Source organism: Camelus ferus, chromosome 2 (genome assembly GCF_009834535.1).
Source record: "Camelus ferus isolate YT-003-E chromosome 2, BCGSAC_Cfer_1.0, whole genome shotgun sequence".
NCBI lineage: Eukaryota > Metazoa > Chordata > Mammalia > Artiodactyla > Camelidae > Camelus > Camelus ferus.
Window position 1 is genome coordinate 87,389,623 of NC_045697.1, and position 24,707 is coordinate 87,414,329.

The 24,707-nt window shown below is 38.3% G+C and overlaps 1 long non-coding RNA gene across 1 annotated transcript; it reads left to right on the plus strand.

Annotated features, from left to right (window-relative positions):
- Nucleotides 1–5,345: 5,345 nt before the first annotated feature.
- On the plus strand, nucleotides 5,346–15,096 carry LOC116667188. The gene is made up of 3 exons (XR_004323992.1): nucleotides 5,346–6,057; nucleotides 14,051–14,060; nucleotides 15,086–15,096. It is a non-coding gene; the product is annotated as an uncharacterized LOC116667188 (long non-coding RNA).
- Nucleotides 15,097–24,707: the final 9,611 nt, after the last annotated feature.

A 24,707-nucleotide genomic window follows, 5' to 3' on the forward strand; every position in this document is an offset into this window, starting at 1 on the left:
CCAGTGTGTGCTTGTCAGGTGCAAAGCATAAACACTTTGATCAAAACTTCCTCCTTTGTGATGGTTTAAACCTATAAGGAAAAAATATTAGTGTCTTCATAAGTGCTTATGAGTCCTAGGCTTTTGAACCAAATACTGACGACCATTTCAGAGTGCTAAGGCTTGGAAAGCATCAGCAATGCTGGAATTTCTTACCATGCTACTGCCATTTATTTGATACTGCCAAGTGACAAATACCAAATAGATGGGCTAATCTTTCCTTCTTATTTCAGTTTTGCACCTCTTCCTCAACTGCCACATCTTGACAAGTGAGTATTTTTGTTCAATAGTTCCTTTCCAGCATATTTCCTGACTACCATTCTTTTCATTCAAAGAAGTTTTATTTAGATAATTTAATTGTGAATAAAACCTATAGGATTTCTAGAATTTCTGTAATTGAGTAGTTTCCTGTGAACAGTTTCAAAATGTAACCCAGCAGAAAAATGAAATGTGAAAAAGTAGATGTACTGCTTCTCAGGAAGACCCAAGATGAATCCTTAAGTTATAGCCTGTTATAATTATCATATGGTTTTCAAAGTCCAAACCATAGACCATTCCAGTCATTACTAAGAAAAGTAAAAATTAAAAACTAGTTGTTATAATGAAAGGAAATGAGTTAAAAACTAACCATGTTTTTACACTAAAGTTGATACTGGAACCAAACTCAGGATTCATTTCCAGAAGATTAATTTTTTTAATTGTCTCCTTTTCCTAAATCTTTCCCTTTTTTATAGAGTGATGTATTTCAGACTAGTTTTTTGTTTGTTTTTGTTTTTACTCTATAGCAGAAAAGTACAATCCCATTTTCAAACATTGAAATATTGAAACAACAAAAAATAGAGTATCTAGACAATTCTCATCTTAACCTCTACCCCATCTCCCACCATAAATATATTTTTTTTAATTGCAAGAGAAAGTTTGGTGTTTATGAACATCTTGAAAACAAAACTTTAAATTCCCTTTTTGGCAAATTGACATTTGGAAGGCTTCAGTTATTTCGCTGATAAAGACAGCCATGTACTGCAGTGACAAGCTATTGATTCTTCTGCTGTTCTCTCAGACCATTATTAAGCCATTTTGCTACATTTACAGAACAACTACTATGTGCATTACTCCATATGCAGAAGAATTGTAGAGCTAGAAATGGATCTTGGAATATACTTGCTTTTTGTTTTTCAACCATATATGAAAACAAATAGGTCACTAGTTAGAAAAGTTAAAAACGAGAAGTCTGTGTCATAGCTCAGACTACTCTACCCGAAGAACCTCCAGGGGAGGATATTGGTATTCTTCATCTTAAAAAGCTTCCTGGGTGATTTTACCTGGCAATCTGGGAATTGCTTTTTTTTTTAGCTCAATGTGTTCCTTTGAGAATGTAGAAACAAAGGCCTTGCTTCAGAAGATAAAATGTTTGTGACAGTTAGCACAGAACCAGTTACAGGACTGTCTTCATTTCTCAGCAGCAAGCCTGGTGCCTTCATGGTGTACATTAGCCTTTCTTTGCCAGAAAGTTTTTCCTTCATAATTAATATATTTGACCATAATTCAGGACATGGAATGTTTTTCTGCACATACTACTTACACTTAGCTATCAGGAATAAGTAGCAAACGACATCATTGCCGTGATTATTTTTCATGTTAATATTAAAATTAACAACTTCATCTGAAAACAGCATGTGTGCTGGCCAAGTTTGTATGGTATAGAACAAATTGATTTGATCAGTTTGTAAAAGTAACTTGGTATCTAGATTTAAGAACTTGTGTGATGACATTTCTTGCCATTATTCTGGTTGCATCAGGATTACAGTGATTAAAAAGCAGATTTAAATGTTCTGTTTTGTACTATTAAAAAGATTGGTGTCAATCTGTGAGTTGAATCATACAAGATATGGCAATAATTCTAATAGCAAAAACATCAGAGGACCTAGAACTGTTTTGAAGTAGGTGATTTTGGAAAATATACTAGAAACCTCTATTATTCACTAGTAAGTAGTCCAAGACCTTGTTTTGGTAAAATTATCATAGAATCATAATTTCAGTAGTAGGAAGAAACTTAGAGGTCATCTAATCCATCTTTTAAAATTTAGAGATGAGAAAGCCAGGTTCAGAGAGGTTACTTACCTAAAGTCATGATCTAGTTGCCAAAATAAAGTAAACTTAAAAAAAAAAAACTGCTCGCTGCCTATGTACCTGTGGTAAATGATTGGAAGAGAGGAGAGGTTGGTTGATGGGTAAGGGGAGGGTTTGAAGCAAAGTTTCAGGTTAATTTATCAGTTTAACAAATTTGTTAAAGCACAGTGGACTAATGGTAGTCCAAGGCATAGGAATAAGTACCAAAAGAAAGGAGTCAGACCAAACTAGCTGAAGAAATTTGATGTAAGAAAGCAAGGTGTGTGTTTAAGAAAAGTGAGTTCCAGTTTGGCTAGCAGTGGATCTCAACTTTAGTTGTGGGTTAAAATCATCTGGGAGTAAAACAACAACAAACAAAACTTGTGTCCTGGGTGAGGCTTTGGCTTTTGTTTGTCTTAGAAGCACCCCAGATGATTCTAAGACACAGCCAGTCCCTCTGTGTGGGATTGTAGGTATGTGTAGAAGAATTGCGGGAGATTAAAATGGCAGATATTAAGGTAAGGAGACCAATTTAGAAAAAGAAAGGTGGAGGCGCGAAGGGTCAGAACTAGCTTGGAGGTCAGTAGGAACGGGAAGAAGGGGTCACAAATGGCAAGTCTGTAGGACTGCGGTTATTTGTGTGTGGGTCTGAGACGGAGGAAAGCATTGAAAATGATAGGTCTGTTAAAAGAAATGGGTGGAATTAGCTTAGGAGGTATGTGGGGTGAGAAAGTTATGAGTTCTGTTGGGATAAACTCTTAAAGGGCAGGTGAGTTGCCAGTAGGTTACTGAGAAAAAAGTCTGAAGTTTGAGAGGTGGGTGATGGTCTGTCACCCACATGAGGGTGATGGGGAATCTGCAGCCTAGGTTCCTAAGGGGAAGAATGGAATTAAAAGCAGGCTAGGGACAAAACCTTGAGGAACATACTTTGGTTTAGGGAGCAGAATGGGGATTTAGAGCCAGTAGGCCAGAAGGGTGGTCAAAGAAACATAGGCATCGAAAGGCTGATATGTTTTAGAATCCAGAGGAGACTTTCAAGATGGAAATTAGTAACTAAATGTCAGAAGCTGTGCAGACTCCCAGCTAAATTTGGTCTTTACTATTTAGGAGAAATTGTAATAAAAACCAGATCGCATGGGATCAGGAAATGCGTGGGTGGTGAGTACATGCAGGTAACAGCTTTAAACTACTCTAGAGGTTTTGAGATGATAGGAAACTAACTAGAGGCAGGTAACAGCTGAGGAAGATTTTTAGAGTAACAGAAACCTGTGCCTTTTTGTCGGAAGAGAACAAGGGCGATGGAGAGATGGGGCAGAGGAAAGAGCTGAGGGAACACAATTCCGGAAGAGGGAGCACAAAGGGGCATTTTAACCTTCTCAAGAATGGTTCTTCTCCCAGAGGAAAGAAGAAAAGAGAAGAAAAAAACAATGGGAATTTAAGAGGGATGTTGTAGAAATGCACCGTGATTTTGGTAAATAGAGGATGGTCTTCTCTTGAACGTTAGGATGCATCAGAAACTGAGACTGGTTCCTGGTTCCTGGGAGCAGAGTCTAGAATGGCTAGAGGTGCAGATGCTAATGCATTGTCAGTGGGAACTGATGAAGCAAACCGGGAATTTTTTCGTGGGCCACTAAGTGGTTTTCAGATTTTATCAAGACAGTCCTTGCAGCTGGTTAGAGGGGCAGTTAAGGCAGAGAGAGAATAAGGGACCATTAAGAAACTGAATTTCAAAGAGGAATTTTAGGGCCGTAGTCTGAGTATTTACTGAAATGGCTGGCCAGAAGAATTGGATGAAGGTTCCACTGAGGATGAAATGCAGGCTTATAGAGAGTATGGAAATAGCAAAGGTAGACTGTTAAGGACAGAGAATTTTCAAGTCAGATCTTAGAAGGTGGGCCATTTTCAAATGCTGAGGAAATCTGGGGTTTCTCTGTGCTTGGGGAGGTGAGGTAGAGAGGACATTTGGGGAGCAAAGGATGAAGAGGAGAAAACAGTCCAGTGTGTTAGAAGAGTTGTTAATTTAGGTATTAAAATGCCACAGATGGAGAGGAAAATTTAGAGGCTGGTGTTTATGTTTGGAAAGGATGTTTTTAGACACTTTAACTTGTTTTTAAGTTAGTGGATTATAAATTAATTAATTAAGATCCAATAAAAATGTAAGATTTCTTAAAAAGGAATGAACTAATGGAGTAGAATTTTTTTCAAATGGGAAGTGCTCCATTTATAGCACAAATGGTCTGTTAACAAAATCTGTTATTAAATAAAGAAAATATCTTCATGAAAATTGATTAACCAGTCAATTCAGTCAAAATAATACACAGAGCCAAAAGACTTTCTGCTTTCCACATTCCCTTCTTTAAGCTTTTGCACACTTTGGAGGCACTTCGAAAAGCAAAGGGATTGGGTCCAAGATCTTGGTCCTGTCTCTTTCACAGAGTTTGTATGTTGCAAATGTGCAGTAGAAGCTGTGAATGAATTTGATTATTTAACAGAAATAATTTTATTCTTTTGGGCCACCCTGAATCTGCCACCTTCTTCAAATGTAGAGAAGCCTATCTTTATAAAGAAAACTGCTGGTGACAGAGTTATTTAGAGACTGTGGAGTTCTCACTGGTTACTTTGTGGTTTATAAACCTGCTTTTGGAATTACCTGTAATTTCCTCTTTGTATCTGCCTTTGGCCATTTTTTGGCTTTTGCCCTTTAGCAGTACCAGAAACACAATCCAATTAGAGAAGATAAAATAAAACAAAGATGAAACTAAAATTTATCAGTTTGACTTCTTACTGTCTAATACCTAGAACAGTGCTTGTTACAGCAGAGTGGGAGCTCTGTAATATTTGTTGTTGCTTGCCTTGCTAGATTTAAAAGCTTCAGAGTAAGAAAGATGCTTAGATTAATGAATTGAATTTTTGTTTCTGCAGAGTCTTTGATACTATTTCTAATGTCAGCAATATTGGCAATTTTGAGAGAAAATAAGAATTGCTTGACTCTGTCAACCATTTAATCATTTATTTAACGATAATATTTTAGGTACTGAGGATCCCAGTCTTTGACTAGTAATTCATAAGTTTTTAAGCATGTGATTGGTATCGGTTGGTAACTGGGGCTGTGGAAACACTCTGGGAGGAGGCAGCCACATCTGTCTTTGCAAGTCGGGGAAGGCTTCATAGAGAAGACATGAAAGATGAGAGGCAATTCGTCAGGTGCACAAGGGAGAGAGAAGCATTTCAGATGAGTACAAAGGCGTGTTAGTAGGAGTGATCCTGGCATGGTGGGAAAATTGCAAGTAATTTAGAATGTTTGGCATGTGAGGGGGTCTGTGGGAAGGACAGGCACCAGTCATGGAAAGTGAAATGTCAAGCTGGGAGGTTTGAGTGCTCTCTTGTGAGCGATAAGGAGTCACGGACAGGCCAGGTTATAAACGGGAGAGTGGCATGACCAGATGAGAGTTCAAAGATTCTTCAGGTAGCACTGTGGAGGACAGACTGCCATCCAAGAGGGAGACCAGCTAGTTGGTTAATAGAATGGTCAGGGTGATTAATGTGACAGGGACAGTGGAGACTGAAAGGAAGGATGGGTTTGAGATGATTGGTTGAGGAAGATGAGGGAGGAGGGATCTAAGTGACTAATCACTGGACCGACTCATAACTGGTCCGTAAGTACCTGGTAACTTAAAGGCAGAGGGGACATTTGTATAAATAAATGCATAAGGAGACCAAAATTTTCCACACTGAACATTCTACTAATTGTGTAGGTTGGAGAATCTTTTCTTCCCCTTAGCACACATCTTTCCCAGAACAGTTAATGAGTAATGAAGTGGACGGAAGGCAGAAAAGAGAATCAAAGGCTTTGAAAAATCAAACAAACTTAATTATTAATTCTTTCTTCCACCCAGCTCCCTAGACAGAGTTCACTGTATATCACCCAGAAAAGTGAATTACGTATCTGAACTCTGTTGTCAGAAATACCAAATTCAAGAATAAGAATTTCAGCAAGCCAACCATTTTCTCCTGATTATCAGAAAACATTAAAACACCCCCCACCCCTCCCTCTACACCCCCCACCCCACCCCAGACATTACATTTGGAAGCCTTGGAGTATCTTAAAAACACTATTTACAACTTCAGTTTTCCCTCATTCTCTGTATTTTTCTCTGTCAAACTCAGAGAAGGTAGTGACGATGATGGTCAAAGGAAGAAGGGTGGTTGGGGAATACATATATTAAGTGATTGGGAATTATGATTAGAGAGTAGGGAAGCCTCTCAAAGTCAGAACTGGGAGGGACCTTCAAGACTCCTTAGTTCCTTTTCTTCATTTTAAAGTAAAGAAAGTTGAACCCCAGAGAGATGAAATGACTTATGGATAAACAGCTGATAGGAAAGTGAACCAGCTGAATGAGAAGAAGATGTGAAAACTACTTCTAAAGTTCCTGTACTATTTCCATTATATAGACCTTGCCTCTACTTGAAGCCTGGGAGTTTGACGTAGAATTCCTAAATAGAATATACCATAGCAATAGGCTGGCTTAATGAAACCCAAATTCTTGCAGAAGCTGCACAAAATGAAGAACAGAATAATTTGGATTTTGGAATTGGTCATTTTTTTCCCCTTGCAGTTTGAAATGCTTGTAAATGAGAACATTGGAGTTAAACATTTTCTACATTTGATAGGTGGTATGTGGCACATGTAGAGGCTTGGAAATGCTTTTTTGAGAGGTGATCATTATAAAGCAGAATAACTTGAATTTGAGGGAAGCTGGCACTGCTTGATTTCAAAAGTTTAGTTAAAAAAAAAAAAAAGCCAAGTGTGCAAGTCCACACTTCTTCATGTCCTGTGTAGACAAAGCGATTGTTTTTCTCCTTGGCACTGAAGTAGGTACTATGTAGTCCCTTAATTCCTTAAGCACAAATTTTAATTGGGGGGAAGCTCTTAATCCTTAGGGAAAATATGCTTCATATGGATTGTAAAATCTGGCAAATTTTGGAAAGAAGAAAAGGAGGCAGTTCTCCTGAACAACAACAACAAAAAAGGTCTGCTGGAACTTGCCTTTCTTGAAAAAAAAAAAAAAAAAACAAAACCCAACATTCTTTCATAAAGCATTTTTTTCCAGAAGTATTTGCCCTTGAGCATTTTTTCCCACTTACCCATGCTTATCTTCAAAACAAACATTTATTCCTTTCTACTATAAAGCGTGAGGAAGTTCCTTTGAGGTTATGCCCTACAAACGTATCCAAGCAGTAACTGTCACCTCCTTCCTACGGCACAACAAATGACTAAGTCAACCGCAGCCAGCGCAGAGCGCAGGGCGGTGATTTCACGACAGGCTGTTCAGATGTTACCTATGGGACAGTTTCTCAAGGGGAAAAAACACAGAACTGTATTTTTGTGTGCAAATAAAATGTTGGGTCCTTTTGACCCAATGGAAAATGTGTGTCTGCTGGTGGCTGCCTCGTTGGAATATGATGATTTACACTTGGAAACATTTGTGTCATTTATCATATGATGTTACTGGCCTACACAGCATGACTGCATAACAAATAACCATATTAAAAATTAATCTTTTCCAGTCCATCAGACTGCACGTCTTTTGGAAGCCGCACGTTTTCTCTTTCCCGTCTGCCTTGTCCTCTCCCCTTGCCATCACTCTTCACATTAACTATGGGTTTAAGATAAAACGCGTGCGCTGGGCACTCACGGCTGTGCTCTCGGACTCCCAGCCTGCCCTTTCGCCCTTCTCTCCTGCTCTTCTGCAACATGAATCTTCTATCCAGTGGAATTGGTTCGCTCTCTGTCCCTGAATCACGCCTTCAAATCCTGACCTTAGGGACTGCCTTTACCTTTTTAATCCTATTCTTTTATAGCTGGGTTTAAACCCTACTTCTCTAAGTCATGCCAAAATAATCTCTCCCAGAAATTCTTTAGTAACAGCATTGTATAAACTGCTCATTACTTTTAATGTCTACTTTTTAATGTTGGAGAGGAGGCAAAACTTTACTGCTACCATCTTAAGGTCTCTCACTGGGTCTGAGAATTAAATTGGCATAAAATGGATTAACGGGAGAAAAGCATACAGATTATTACATGTACCTGGGAACCCCATAGGAAAATGAAGACCCAAAGATGTGGCCAAGCCTAAGTGTTTATAGACTAGAGTGAACAAAGAGACACAGTTGTGGAGAAGTAACTAAGTATACGAAGAGACTAAAGGAAGTTGAGATATTTTAACAAAGTCTGTTTGTACAGAGTTGTCTCGACCTCACTCTGTCTCTGGCGATAAGAATGTTCCTTTCCTCCCGGCACACGGAGGGCATCTTTCACATGGGAGTTTTATCTCCTGCTTTCAGAAAGAAAAGGGGAGGTCAGAGCTCCCTTCTTGGACCTGCTGTCCTTCAGTGCTTTTAGCTCAATATAATCCTTATGCTAAAGTGGCATATTTTGAGGTGGCATTTTCTGCCACCGTCCAAAGTTTATGTCTTGTTTCTCCTTTGGTATCGTAATTCTTTTGAGACTGAGATTATGTTGTTGATTTACCTGGACCCTAAAGGTGCTTTGCCCATAGAAGTCAGTCAGAATACTTATATATTTTCCTGCATTTTCCAATCAAGTCGTAAAAGCCCATATTTATATCTTGTTTTTCTAACCAGAGGAACATTTACTATATTAATAAAATATATATTCTGATGTGATCTGTAACTTGCTTTAATTTGTCTTAGTCTTGCATATACTAGCAAACAGAGTTCTAAGAAATTATGGAATTATTTGCTGCAGAGAATTTTGGTAATATCACTGATAATGTTCAAGTTTCCAGAAGAGAATAGTTTTAAGAACTGGGGGTGTAAAGTCCGGGCTCTAGAAGGGACAGACACTAGAGGTCATTGAATCATCCTACCTTCCTCCTGCTGTAGCAATGCACTCTCTCTGACATCCTAGACAGGTCCTGACATGGGAGTACCTAGAATTACTTACTCCTTCATTTTACCTGTCTATTCTTAGTTACTCAAAATGCAAACCACTTGGTCCTTTCTATTAAGAGTAGAAGTTTCCTTAGGAGCAACTCATCTTGAGTTGACTTGGGAGGCTTGGAGGATGCCAGAACCTTTCTCAGCTCCTTAGGTGCTAATAATGCTCTTTCTCCTGGACATGAAACAGTTGCTCACTCTTCTGGCTGAACTTGGCCTGGGCACGAAACTCTTCAAAGCATCCCTTTTTTCAAATGTACAATGGCTCTGCATGCTTTTGAATGCTCTTTGCAGAGATTTATGATACTATGCAATTTAAGTTCTTTCTCAAATCCTACATTGAACATAACATTTTTGTAAGTACCAAGGTATATAAAATTATGGTATTTCAACAAGCTTGTGAGATGAGGAGGGACCAAATTATTAGCCCAGTTTTATAGATGAGGAAGTTTGACACAAGGAAGAAACATGGTTTTCCCATTTCCTGGTAAGGTTAAGACCTAACTTCCCTTACTGTCAGTTCATTCTGCCCCCTGTGTAAGAATAAGTGGGTCTGCCACACCAGCCGATCAGTGTTCTGCCCATGACTTTTGCTGTGGTGAAGCATCCAGATGAAAAAAACAATGCCTACTTTCATGCTTGGATTTTGGAGGGAGTTTCATTCTAAATTGTGCTGTGTTTTATGAAAGATAATCTGGCCAATTTCTTAATTGCATTCCATTCCTATGGTTTAGAAAAAATGTTGTTGCATTTACAAGGAATGTATGTAGCCCAAATACACAAAGCACATTTAAATTGCTTTAGATTTTGATTATTTTATTATACTAGTTTACTATAACTCAGCTATCTGTAGTGAATCGTTGGCCTCTGATAACATTGTCACCTCCAGCCCCATCCCTGCTCAAATTATTAAGTGGAAAGGATTCTAATTCTATAGTCTCATTTTGGGGGAAAATTGGGAAGACTGTGTAGAAATCTAAATGACGCCTGTTACTCTCAGAGCTAGGAAACTAGAGCCAGGTCTCATGGCACTCTAATTAACACTTTTATTTCTGCAGATTTATTCCGTGGTCCTTACTGAACAGATCTGCCTTGGGTTTCTGCTGGTGCGTTTTTCAGCAGGAATGTGGGCTTTGTTTCTCTGAATAGTTGAGTGCAGATTAGTGGTATGCCAATTTCCTGTGGCCTTTCAGAGCTGCAATTTGAGCCCTGTTTGCTCCTGGCCCTTGCACAGTGGAAAACAATGGGTGACTTCTTTTAGGTTTCACTTCAGGGCTCTTAGAAACAGGGGAAGTGGCTAAAGCCCTACTTTACAGGTAATTAACAATAGATAATGTTTGCTCTGCATTTTTTTAGAGCTGATAAAAGGTAGAAGAACATATTCAGCTGCTGATTTAGACACTGTGCAGTGGTTTTATGGATACAATAACTGTCTTAGCATCAGCAAGGTGGCATTGAATATCTGGGTCACATATATGACTGAGCACAAAACTTTTAAAAAGTAGAAGAAAAACAAATAGTATTAAAACACTGATGGATAAGCAAGAAAGCCCGCCTTAGAGATGCTAAAGAAACTGTGTCACTTTAAGCCATGCAGTTTGCTTAAGGGTGCATTTATTATATCTCTATCTGTTTTATGAGGGGAACAATTTTCATCACTTGATACTTATTCAAGATAATTTTTTATGTTCTCTACATTCAACTCTAGAATCCACCTATTTGTTAAAATAATGCCAGCTTAAAAAGTTTTGCCATCATATTTCATCATTAGCTACAGATATTCTTATGAAATGGTCTTAGATGCCTGACATGGTGTAGAAAACAGTGTATCTTGTCCTTCCTTTTATTGTATATTTGGCAGTGATAGGGTTTTTATTTTAATACTCTACCCTGAATAAATAATTTTTTAGACTACCCTCTTCCTGAAACATATTATGTCCACTTCATGACAAAGTAGGTTTATAGCCGTGCTGACAGGCTAATTGATTTATTCAATCTTCAGCAGTTATAAAATACTTAGTCTGCCCCACATACGGGCTGACCCACTAAGGATAAAAAGCCAGTGGGGGAGCTCTGTCCTTGAGGAGATTATGGCCATCTCTTTCCCGCCATTGTTGCCAAAAGAAGGTGGAGGCTTCGTTTGGGGAAAAAAAAAAATCTCAATTTTAATACTTAAACTTTACATCTATAATTGTAATGTGTCGGGAGCGCTCTTGATAAAAATCTGAAGACTGGGTCATGTCTGAGATCCCCAAGTAACTTATTTTTAGAGTGAACATAACTCTAAACCCAAAGTTAGTGGCTTTTTGTTCCAAGCCACTTCTAGCTAGCAGCATGAAAATGTCACCTTACTCATCTGCTCTTTAGAGATGATGAATATGGAGAAGTTGCTTTAGTAGAGAATTTATATACCGCTTAAAACCAGAGCAGCTCTTTCTAAGTGTGTTTAGACACCCTGGAGAACAGTGTTTTAAGTGCAGAGGTGTACAAAGGTGAAGGAGCCCTACATCAATTAGTTCGTCAGCCCAGACTTGCTGCACGCCCAGACCGTGTGCAGCGCTGTGCCAGGGCTGTGGGCTTAACAAAAAGTGTAAGCTCTTGATCTCCACTAAGAGCTGGATCAGGAGGCTGACCTGGCAACCGGAAATAGGAAAGCACTTAAGTCTCTTTTCTGCTGATAAAAGTAATATGTTTATTGTAACACTGTTTTTGAAAATTTAGAAAAAGCATGAAGCAGAAAATATAAACCACACACAATCCTGCTACTCAGTGCTTAGTTACAAAGGGGCTTTAACAATTCTCTGCATACTCTCTTTACCTATGTCTTACTTGCTTTACCTTCTTAAAAAAAAAAAAATTAGACATTTCAGAAGTATGCCTCTCCTTTTCTTCTCCCTTCTATTATTCACTGAATCTTTTAGAAGAGAGATTTTGGTTCCAAAATACAGTATAGACCGGAGGGATCTTTCAGAAAATAGTCACTCTGAAATGAACCAGAGTTTGTATTTTATTTCATTTACTTCTGTTTTTTCTATCATCTAAGAGGTGAACTGTCTTTTCAGAGAGTTAAGAAGGGAAAAACTCAAGGTTGTCCTGTATAGCTGTCCAGTACTTACTAGCTAGGCACGTTTATTGGAGGAAAACTAAGAAAATTGGGGTCACCAGTGAAGGCGTAAAGGCTCGGTGGCAAGAATACAGGATTTTTATTTAAAATAAACTATAATTACTTGATATTGCCAATAATTACAGCGAAATAATCCTGGTAAGAAAGCACTTTTAAGAAAATGTCAACCGCGGCTCTGCTGTGAGAGCGAGGTCACTGTTCCCTCTCTTGCCCGGCGCCTACTTTTTATGTTAACCACGTTAATGGGGCTAATAATTTCCCTTAAGAAACTTTGTCTCCGAAGACTAATGCTCATAGTTTTTCCCCATGGTCACTGGCTTGGGATTATGTAACCAACTTTATTATCACCGTCATTAAAATCAGTGTATATTTCATTCCGGTTGTACAGGAAGTGATTACTTAAAGTATCCATTTAAAATATGACTTAATGTTTAGACAGTGAACTTGTATGTTTACCATGTCAAAGCCTCAGAGAAATATTTTGTTTTCCTTAAGTGCTCTAAATGGCTGCCCGGTTGCACACAGTTGTGATTAGCTCTGGGTACTTCCACGAAGTTTTATCCACGTTAACATAGTCCTGCCCCAACGATACTATTAGAATGTTCAAGTTCTATTATTCTTTTGTTCCATAGGTTGAAGAAACTTTTGGAGTCATAAGCAAAATAACTTCTTCAGTTTGTATCATCCTCATGCTAGAACGCTGACATCTTTCATCTTTTCCGATGAAAGAACTCGTTTGCTGAAACAACTGAGACACTTAAGAAGAAGTGATGACCCTAATTTGATTTTATTTAATTAACCTTTTACAATGACTCCTAGATAGATAAGTGTTCTGCCAAAAAGTAAGGTATTTGAAAGCAGCAATGAGCTCACTTAATTTCTCTGTTTTAAACAGAGTGCTTTTGATGGTTTACTAGACACGACATCACAGTTTCCTGTTTCATATTTGAGTTAAGCGGCGTTGGAGAAAACCATTTGCCCTAAGTTTTAAAACTCTAGGGACAAAAAGCCCCTGATCAGAAGCTTTAGAAGCACAGTAGCTTTTTAAAGTTGTAACAGTATTAAAACCACAATACTGATGAACCCAAGAAATATACAACCTCTGTCCTGCCTGCATCTCTGCCCCGCAAAGGAGGGTAAAAGTAAAAATAGGAGATTGAATGATGCAAGTGATTATTTTAAACCTTTCACTTTTAAGGGCTCACAGGCTTAAAAAATTTTTTTCCTTCTTCAAAATCACAGCTAGCCTAGCATTCTGCATGTTGGCCAAATTGTTTTATGTTCTCAATTGAGAAAGGAACATTTAAGGTAGGGTCAAGATTTTAGGCTTAGAAACTCACTTGGAATTAGAATTAAGTGCTGAAGGTGTCAAGAGGACTGAAGTGTTTGATAGTGAATCTCTCCTGCTCATTGGGGAATAGAAAACATATTTGGTGTCATGTATTGCACTTGTGCATGCTTACTTACAATTATTTTATGACTTAAAGAAAAAGGCAAAAAAGGAACAAATTACAGAAAACAAGACACTTAAGAAACTTGTGTAAACCACTGATAACTTAAAATTTCTGGAGAGGAAGTTCTACTACGTGACAAATTAAACTTACAAAATACAATAATTTTAAAAGGTGGAATACAGTAATTAATGTTAAATAATTGAGCAATTCAGCAAAAATGTTTTGTAAACCCAACTTCTACACAGCCATAGTAAGGAACTAGAACGCACTGACTTCTCTTAGAGAAGCAAATTGAAATACTGAGTCTCTGGAGAAGTAAGTGACCATTTCTGGAGGTAGAGGTGAGGGAGCAAACACGGGCCAGGAGATGGGCAGTGGGCCAGGTTCCGAAGTCACGGTGGTGAACAAGACAGGCGTGATGCTTGCATGGTCTCTTCTTTTCTCCTCCTAATTACGAGAGCAAAATGATTTTTTGGAGGGGAAGGAACCTTCATAATTTCAGCACTAGCACCCCACCTAGCTCTGTATTTCAGATATTGCCACCCTTAGGAGATGAAATTTCTCTTTTTCTTCTGAGATTTATTCTTCTATGAAACTCAAAAAGACGAGCCACTTCCCCTTTTCTGTACAGGAACCCAGGCCACAAAGTAGTGGAACCCTAGGCTGGGGTCCTCATCATTTCAGTTCTTATTACCAGGTAAGGCATTTGAACTCTTTGCTTATTTTATGATTGACTTCTCGTCAATAAAAGTTTACTGCCATTGCTCTGTAATCTCCATTTCCTGAATTTTCAGTTTGGAAGGTATATATTTATTCCTATCCAGGTTAATACTCATTCCCAGGTAATTTACTTTATTTATGATTTTTCTCAATTTATCACAAGTTCCTCCAAAGAACAGATCTCTCTTTTCGCATCCTGTCATTACATTCCTAGCTCAAATTTATTAAATGATTACTCTACACTGCGGTAGCTGGGAACTGTTCTAATAACTTAATATGAATTAATTTATTTGATTTTCCCAACAACCGTATGAGCTAGGTACCATTATTACCCTCTTTTATAGATGAGGAAACCCAAGCAGGGGGAAGCGTAGTAACTAGCCCAGGTTCCCATGGCTAAAACTTGGGGAATCAGGATTTGAACTCTAATGATCTGACAATGGAGCCTGTACATAACATGCGAGTTTAAGATCTACCTTTGATTGTATTAGCCACAGATTTCTAGGAGAGTGGCTGTTGCTACTTTTCTTTAGAAATGCTTGTGTTCCCTCCAAATTCCTATATTAAATCCTAATGGCCAGTGTGATGGTGTTTGGAGGTAGGACTTTGGGGAGACAATTACATGATGAGGGTGAAGCCCTTGTGAATGGAATCAATGCCCTTACAAAACAGACCCCAGAGAGCGTCTTGGCCCTCAAAGTATTATCAGCTGGATAGTAGACACTGTTCTATAAAAGCCTTCAGTCTAACTGAGTGAGGTAAGACCAATATACAGAAAACATCCAATAAATGCTACAGTGTGAGAGCTAGTAAAGTATTACTTTAAAACAAACCTCCCCAGGTCATTCTTGTGATAAACCAGATGTAGATTTCCTGGTCCAGTTCCCAGGTTCTCAAATGTATTTTCTAGTAGAACCTTTTTTGACCAAATAATGTTCCCTAAAAGTCAGTATATAAAAGGGGTTACTGTGTCACCACTCCAACTGAAGAGAGAGGCTGGTGGGTGGCCTTTCTTCCTCACCGCCTCCTCAGGCTTTCCCGTCCTCCTCTCCCCGAACTCCCCCAGAGTAGTTCTAAAACCATGAATTTAATGAACAGATGAGCAGTCATCTATGGAGAGCCTTTGGGGAACTATAAACTTTTAAAGTGATACACAAAAGTGTGTGTGTGTGTGTGTGTGTGTGTGTCTTGGGGAAGAGTCCAGGGTTTTTTCAGATTATTAAAGAATCTCTGTCCCCAAATAGGGATAAGAACCCACTGCCCCAGCTACAGAAAAGGTACTTTATTTTCTATGCAGAACTTCTTTTTTGAGATAATTAGTGAAGATTGGATAATTTATAACAAATATAAGCATAAAGTTTTAAAATGCTGCCCCTGATCATTTGGAAACTAGAGGGGACCATTAAATGATTCCACCTGGATTATCATCACATAGCAATCAAATGGTAATTACTTCACTATCTTTTCTGTGGCTGAATTTGGGTCCAGAATTTTTGTTCCTGATCTACCCAAATCTCCACTTTCCAAATAGTCCTCAATCATTGAAAAAGAAATGCAATTTTAAGACTTTTTAGTAACAAGGGCAAGACATCCTTATATACTCATACAACTGTGCCTTTTTCAATAGTTGATTTTGCCTATAGTTTTTCTTAAAACATTCCAACCAAAATAGATCTTTTTAAAAGCTTCATGTTGTTTAATGCTCAGAAATTGCTTAACTGAGCCTTGGGTTTTCCATAATGCCAGATCAAGGAATACTGGGAAAATAAATACTATATACAATTTGAGGCTTTCTTTCCAGAGTTCCATTTGAAAGCTATTCAAAAATTAATATGAGTATGTGATTAATTTGGCACATTTCTACTACTCCTCGTACTGAATCACTATATTAAATAGGGATCACTAACTTCCTCTGAAGGAGGGTGAGCTAGGTGATGAGCTGATTTGTAAAATGTTCACTTAGGTTACTACCGTGAGTGGAGGTAAGATGGATATGGGGTGCAATGATGATGTAGCCACTCTTTCAGATGGGGTACCTCACCACTTACATTGGAATTGAGTCATTCAATTCAACAAATTTGTCAAGTTTTTGCTAGTGTTCTGGGGATACAGCAGTGAACAGAGTAACTACAATTTTTTTCCCTCACAGAGTTGATGCTCTAATAAGAGAAATAGACAATTATAAACGGGGAACACTAATATGTTGTAAGTGCCACTGTGCAGTGGCAGTGCAGTGTGAGATGTGAGTTTGCTAAACAGATGAACAACAGTTTTTTCTGAGATTCTTGCCTTTTCTGTCATGGCATGTGGAAAAAGAAACTAACATATTATCTTAGTCTGTTTGGGCTGGTATAATAAAATTCCAGAGACTGGGCGGCTTATAAACAACAGAAGTTTATTTCTTACAGTTCTGGGGGCTGGGGAGCCTAAGGTCAGGTGCTGGCAGGTTCTATGCCTGGTGAGGACCTTCTTCCTGGTTCACAGAAGGCTGTCTTCTCACCATGTTCTCACACGACAGGAGGAGTGAGGGATCTCTCTGGAGTCTCTTTTTTAAGGGAATCCACCCTTATGACCTAATCACCTCCCAAAGACCTTACCTGCGTCATCATCAGGTTGGAGATTAGGCTTCAATATATGAATTTTGGGGGCACGCAAACATCCAGTCCAAACTTAAGTGTATATTTAACTTTATAAGGAACTGCCAAACCTTTCCAAAATGCTACATCATTTTTGCATTCCCACCAGCAAGAAATGAGAATGAGTGTCTCCTATCCTTTCAGAGGGCTTTCAACAGGGAAAGTAGGTGCTTGTGCTCAGTCTCCATCTTGATCTAACTTTCCATACCGGTTTTTAGCCTAGTCTTTTTCACCGGGTTTGTAAAAACTTATTTTTCCAGAGAACTCCCATCACTCCTCTATAGGAATGTAAGTTGCTTTAATTAATTATTTTTCTCATTCAGTTGAGACCACAATACAAGACAGTTTTTATGGAAGTCTGTCCTATTTGTGAAGAATTTCTGGAAGACCTTACCCAGAATACCCTTTTTTGTATTAGTTTTCATTTGTTCAGCAGGTCCAAAACATAGTGTTTTCTGACATCCACACCTGATTGACAGAGTTTAAATATTATCTTAACACATGCTGCTGATATTTTATAAAGGCATCCTCTGGACTTTTGGGCAACATGTGCAAAACATTTGTACAACAGTGCAACGTGTTACTTGAAGGCACTATTTTTGTACCATAATAAAAGAACTAAGCATTTTTGTGCCTGATTCTTTGGACCTCTCCTTTTACAAACTCCCTTTCCAGAAACTACAGTTCTTTCTAAAACTTAAAAAGCTCAGCTTTTTCTTAGGCATTAATCTTATCAGGGAGATGCCTTGAAGTCACATCCTGGTACATGTGCAGACCCAGAAGGGCATCTGTCCTTTGCTCCTGGATGCGCTGCTGCTGCTTTTGTTTAATCTTTAAACTGCGCCATCCAGCAGCGTGCTCCGTCTTAGCGAGGTCCAGTGCCGAGAACAGTGGGCTCACATCAGCCACAGGGAAGGGCTCATCTCCTAGCAACTATTACTAAGAGAGTGGTTAATTTTAAAAACTAGCAACCAGTGTGAAAATTAATTTGCCTATAATGGCTCAAAATTATCCATTTACTCTGCGGGAATCTCTGTCTTCCACTTTTAAATGGGTTTTGCTACTTTTTAAGTTTTATTTTCATATTCATTGCTAGGTGTTCACTTTCCTGGGTATGGTGAGTGAAAACTTAAAGGATAATCAGGATTCTCTTTTTTGGTGGTTATTCTCTTTTAATTTTCCAGGTATTTTTTTCACAGAACTCAATAGCTGCCATCTGATTTTTTTAAAAATCTGGTTCAATCTCATGAAAATACTTGTAGTGCCAGGTGTTAGCTTTAAAAAGCTAAACAGCATAGTAAAAGAATTGTTACTAAAAAAGAAATCAGAGAATTAGGGTAAAAAGCAAACAATGTAAGAAGATGATTATAAATACAAATAGTTAATCCGTTTGCTATGTTTGAGCTTCCAATATGATCCAAAATTGCCTGCCAGACTAGAAGAAAAAGTGAAAATATTATAGTATGAGATTCTTGGGATTTTTAGGAATTATAGGAAGTTCTCATGGAAGACAATTTTTGCCCGTGGCACTAAATTCTAAAAGACAATTCTTATACAGAGTTTTGTAGATGGAACTGAATTTTCAGAATGGACAGTATGCTCAAAAATAGGTAGAAAGAGTTCATGTGGTTATTCCTTGTAGCAAACTTCAATAGAAGCCAGAGATATAAAACTAAACCATACTTCGGTGAGGGGAACTGATTTTTTTCCCCAGGGAACTCACAAGGGCCTAAACTTTGTGGGCCAAGTCATAACCTTTCGGTGGTGTTATTCTTCCTTAACTCTCTAAACTGAAGCTGTGTGTTATGGGCTGAATTGTATTCCCCCCAAATTCATATGTTGAAGTCCTAGCCCCCAGTATAACTGCACTTGGAGACAGGGCCTATAAGGAGGCAATAAAAGTTAAGTGAAGTCATAACACTTAATCCAGTAGGACTGGTGCCCTTGTATGAAGAGGAAGAGACACGAGAGCTCTCGCTCTCTGTCTGTCTGTCTGTCTGTCTCTCTCTCTCTCTCTCAGCACAGAGGAAGGGCCATGTAGGACAGTGAAAAGGTGACCATGTACAAACCAGCAAGAGAGGTCTCACCAGAGACCAACTCTGCCAGTATCTTGACCTTGGACTTCAGTCTCCAGAACTGTGAGAACATACATTTCTGTTGTTCAAGGCCCCCAGTCTGTGATGTTTTGTTATGTCAGCCCTAGCTGACTAATACAGCATGGCTTCTGGATAGAAGATAATCCTTCAAACATTACAACCAGGAGTCCTTGTGCAGGTACTTCAGTGACTTGGCAGCACGCGGAAGTGGGCAGTGGCTTTACAGCAAACATCCACCAGGCAGCTCCATAACTTTCATAAGAGCTTGTTGGCCCGACCAATGCCCCTGATTCCAAAGCAAATGAATTGCCTTCAGTTGGCAATGCATTGCTTACTGTAGGTTAGTTCTGACTCTAACTAGTTTATAGGCTCCTCACCAGTGGCTTTGGGCCATATATAACTAATCCTTATCTCGATAAACACTCTTCACTATTTAGCAGGAGAAGGGTTACTGAGCTGCAGAGTTTCTGCTTTGAAGTACTGAGATAATGAGTAATCTATTTTTCCTCCCATATTTTCATCAGTGTAAGTAGTTCGAGAGACCAAACGGCAGAAGGCAGGAAAAAGAAGCTCGTAGAAAAAAAAAGTTGTGACTTTGGTCTTCTGAATTCTCCTCTAATCTTTTGAATAGCAGGAAATAAGAATAAATAGTATACAATAAATCTCTTATGGTACATTTTTTAAATCTTATAATTTGCTGTGGCCTTTACTACTTCACATTGTAAATATAGGCAATGGGGTAAATTTTACCAGGTTCACCTAAAACAGAAAAATTTGAGTCCAAATATATACAAACCTAAAACTAAAATTGTGTTAAATCTGGCAAAATTTAGGCAAACTCAAGAATGCCAGGGGAAAAAATCTATGAAATGGACATGTTTTGAAACTTTAGATACGGCTTTATTAACTTTGTAGATGTCAGATATGGCTCTTTGCATATTGTAGCTATTTTCAATGTGCAGGTTACAAATATTTGGTCTGATGGGTAAATCTGGAAGATCTAGGAATGGAAGATTATCCTCTAGATCTCCTAGTGGCCAAAGGCAAATCAATCAGCTGTCTGTCTATCCACCTACCTGTCCAGCCAGCCTCCATCTATCCATCCATCTACCTACCTATCTACCTATCTACCTACATGTGTTTTTATCTGCAAAATTCTGCTTCTCACTCTAAGAGCTTTGGGTTTATATATTTGTATTTGTAAGGTATATAAAATATCTTACAACTTAAGCTACAGCATCGTGAACTAAATATACAGGAAACACAACAAAAGTTCTTCAAACTCTCTATGCTAGAAGCCAATTGTCAGTGAGATAATAGGGGGAAGAAAAGGAAATGGTGCTTAGATAAATCCCTAACATTAAGTATCAGGTCTTGATAGATTGCTAATAAGTTTTGTAGTTAATAGCAAAACACTAATATTTTTTAGGATGTTGTAAGTTATTTGGCTGCCCTGCACTGATTGGCTTAGTTTGATTTAACAGGTTTGTCAATGTCTCCCTAGGTGGATTCAAGCAGATGAAATGTAAACCAGAAAATAAGGATATGGTTGCCTTGCCTTCTGGAATGAGAGTAACAGGACTGGGTCATGCCAAAATCATGCCTCTTTTTCTAGACTCATTATAAGTTGTGAAGTGGCGTGATACAATGTGATTGTCTGGACAAGTATCCCCTTTGTTGTTCTCAAGGGGGTTATGTCCTGGATTTGTTCCTTTGCAAACTCTTTGCAGTTTACATAGCTGTAGAGACTTAACGCCTTGGCAGGGGCACAGGTTTTATCTCCTAGAATGGCAGGCAGTTAGTGTGTGTAGGAACTGCATTCTTTTTACCTTGTGTTAATCTTGATGTTTTATCACATATTTCCTCTTTTAATCACATGACAAGAAAATATTTTGTATGCCCACTAGGTTTTCAGAAGGAGCAAACAAGGAAGAGAGCTCTTCTGGATTTCTCCTTTCCTCCTTGACCTTCCCTTCAACACATAGTTCCTCTTTTAAGAATGTGCAGTCATGGATTTGATTAAATTCTTCAAGTATCTGAGCGTTTGCTACTGAAAATACTAGGCCACGTGCTTTATGTTTACAGGTGAAGGATGGTAATATCACAAATCTTTCTGAAGACTGTGAAACATGTAAAGAGAGCACACGTGTTCTTGAAGATCTTTCTTGGTCACTTCCCATGGATACATTGTTGGTGCCACGACCGTCAGGACTTTGGTCAACAGCAGAATCAAAGCCTCCGTAAGGAGAAACTGTGGAAACCAGTGAAGTGTCAGTAAGTATTGCTGTCTTGACTGTGAGAGGTTTCTGTTTCGTAGCTACTTTGTCGATCACTTATATGATCTGTCTTAGAGTCAAGATTTTCTTAATCTGGTTGACACTTCTTCAGAAAATCTAGTCAAGAAATTCAATAACCAATATAACCTGGGCCAAATAAACTACTCGCCGCTTTGCAAGTAGTCTCACATACTTCTTCTGAATTCCTATTATATATGCAAGTTTAAAGCTTGATGATATTCTCTATGTAGTTAATTATCAAAAAATGTGTTTTAATAACTAGATTAGAAACTTTCAGTGCTTCAGTGATCTTTGATTGCACCATGAGGTTTAATACTTCTTGACTCAATGTTCTGAAGTACCTGGATTTCAGGCAGAGGTTGGCTTCTAACTTTCCAAACCACTTCTGTGGACCTGAAGAACAAACCCTTGAACACCTTTAATAATTCTTTGGACCAAAGCCAATCCATTTTTCCCTGTGAAATACACCCTGAAAACCTTATTTTACTCACAGTCACTAATTATCTGGATGTTCAATACTCGGCAATTAGAAGTAGGATGAACGATGATAAGAAGGGATTTTTTTGATGCAGAAAAATGAGAATAATGAGGAGTAACAACTGTTAATCAAAAGATGTCCTCTGGGCCTTGGAGTGAAAGGCTTAAGCAGTTTTAAGCACCAAAATTGTTCCTGAGAGTATCAGCATATTACAACAAAGCATGATATTTTATTTTCATAACAAGTGATCTTGAATTTTTTTTAATGTTTACATTCCATCATAAAAATAACATATTTTAGATAAAATTCAAGATAAAAATCTTAATATTTGGAAGAGTCAATTACAGTTATTCAGAAAATTATCCTATATGTAGTAACTTACTTCAAGATATTGTTAATAAATGAGCAACTAAATTAATCAATTAGTTCAAAATAACATAAAATGATCTTTTCTTAGCTAAAATGATCACTTCTCTGCTCCAATATCTAAGATGGCTTCTGTTTACATTGTGTATAGCATCAGGCTTACCATTTCCTGAGTTTGCTGTAGTGGTCACCCAATCAGATGGCTACCTGGTTCACACCTACTCTCCCAGTGGCTGTCTCCATCCTCCCTCCTTAATTTGTGCTTTTATTGGGGGCTTTTCACTTCCCTAGCCACTGTGATTGGTCCAGGGGATGGGCATGTGACCAAGGATAGTCCAATCAGAGTCTTTCAAACAGGACCAAAGAAGACCTCTTTTTTGTCCAGTTGTGAAGGCGTAAGAATGTGTGCCTGGAATCCCATTAGTCACATTCTCTATCAGTCAGAGAAATTACCATACAGAAATGACAGGCCAGATTAGAAGAACCTAACAGCACTGGAATCCTTAGTTCCTGTTGTTCCTATGACCAGCTTCCAGCCTAGACCCTCTAGCAGTTTGCTTCTATAAGCCAATAAATTACCTGAGCTGCTTCATTTGTGACTCCATTTCTTGCAGCCAAGAATCCTAGTTAATTCATACCCTAAGTGTTAGGCAGTTTACATTATTTGTTGAATTTATAAACCTGGATTGTGGGGGTCATTATCCCTGCTCCACAGTTGAGGAATTTAGGTCTCAAAGAGTAAGTACGTTGGCCATGTTGTGTGGCTAAGTGAAGAGCGTCTTTTTTTTTTTTTTTAATCTTTATTTTATTTATTAATTTTGGGAAGAGGGAAGTAATTAGGTTTATTTATTTATTTTTTTTTAATGGAGGTACTGGGGATTGAACCCAGGACCTTGTGCATGCTAGGCATCTACTCTACCACTGAGTTGTACCCTCCCCAACCCTGCTTTTTAAAAAAATTTTTATCTTAATGCATTTTTTTTACTGTGGTAAAATATACTTAATACAAAACTTACCATTTTAGCCATTTAAAATATACAATCAAGTGGCATTAGTTACATTCACATTTTTGTGTAATCACTGGTATCCATTTCTAGAAATTTTTTGTCATTCCAAATGGAAACTTTATACTCTGCTATGAACGTGGATGTACAATATTCTATTCAAGTCCTTTCATTTCAATTATTTTGGATATATACCAAGAAGTGGAATAGCTGGATCATGCGGTAATTCTGTTCAATTTTTTGAGGAACCACCATACTTTTTTCTATAGTGGTTGTACCATTTTACCTTCCCACCAATAGTACGTAAATGCTCCAATTTCTCCACATCCCCACTAACACTTCTAATTTTAAAAAATGTATCCATCTAATGGGTGCATTCTGGTTCTGATTTGCAGTTGAAGTCCACAAGTTTCAAACAAGACACTTTTGGTGCCCTCCTTTCTAGCAGGCCCTCACTCTCTGAACTGTCATCATCTATTGTGTCTCTTCAGTTCAGAGCATCACAGCCAGTTGACCAGACTCAGATTTTGTCATTCCACCTTTAAACACCCTTGGCTGGAAAAGACCAATGTCTTCCTCACTCTGCCAAAGCATGTGTCTACCTTCTTTGAAATTCTGTTTGAAATTCATCCCACCATTAAAGTCTTCCCCAAAGGAACCTGGCCTAATCCCACTGTGTATTTTATTTCAGTATCCCTTAAGCACCGAGGAACAATTAATACTGAGCTTATTTATATATTCTTTAGCATGTTTTCCAAGTGGGTTTATCCCACCCACTTTTAGATTATAAGCTCCATGAGGAAATGGATCCTGGGTAACTTCCTGTGGCAATCCCATTACACCTGCTGTTCCGAGACCAATGTGCAGTAGACATTTATTAAAGTTGCTGACCGCTACCACCAACATTGTCATCATCATCTTCATCATTATTACTACTTATTTATGTACACTATGGTGTTTAAGTTTTCCTATGTTATTCTTCTTGAGAGGAAATCTTCATAAATATCTTTGTGTTATAATTTTTTATATGATTTTAATATTTTTTGCAATGTTTTTCTCATGCTTATGTGGATGTCAAAAAGGGAGTTCCAATTTTCTTATCTAGGTTTCTGTTTCCTACTTACATGAAACTTTTGCTGTAGACCAGTTTCTCAAAGTGTTCTCTTGGGGCAAAGGTTTAGTTGTCCTAGGAGAAGTAGACATTTAAATGCTCAATTTCCTATCCAACACTACCGCTGGTGTGGTAGGCAGACACATTCCATATCCCAGTTCTTGGACACAGCCATTTTCAAAAGATGTTCACATTTAGAAATCTGAATGTCATCCTGAGGCCCACCCTGAACTGTCTCAGATCAGCTGGGCTGTTAGCTGGGCTGTACCCCTCCAAAAAAAAAAAAGTCCGAAAATGATTAGGCTTCCTGTCC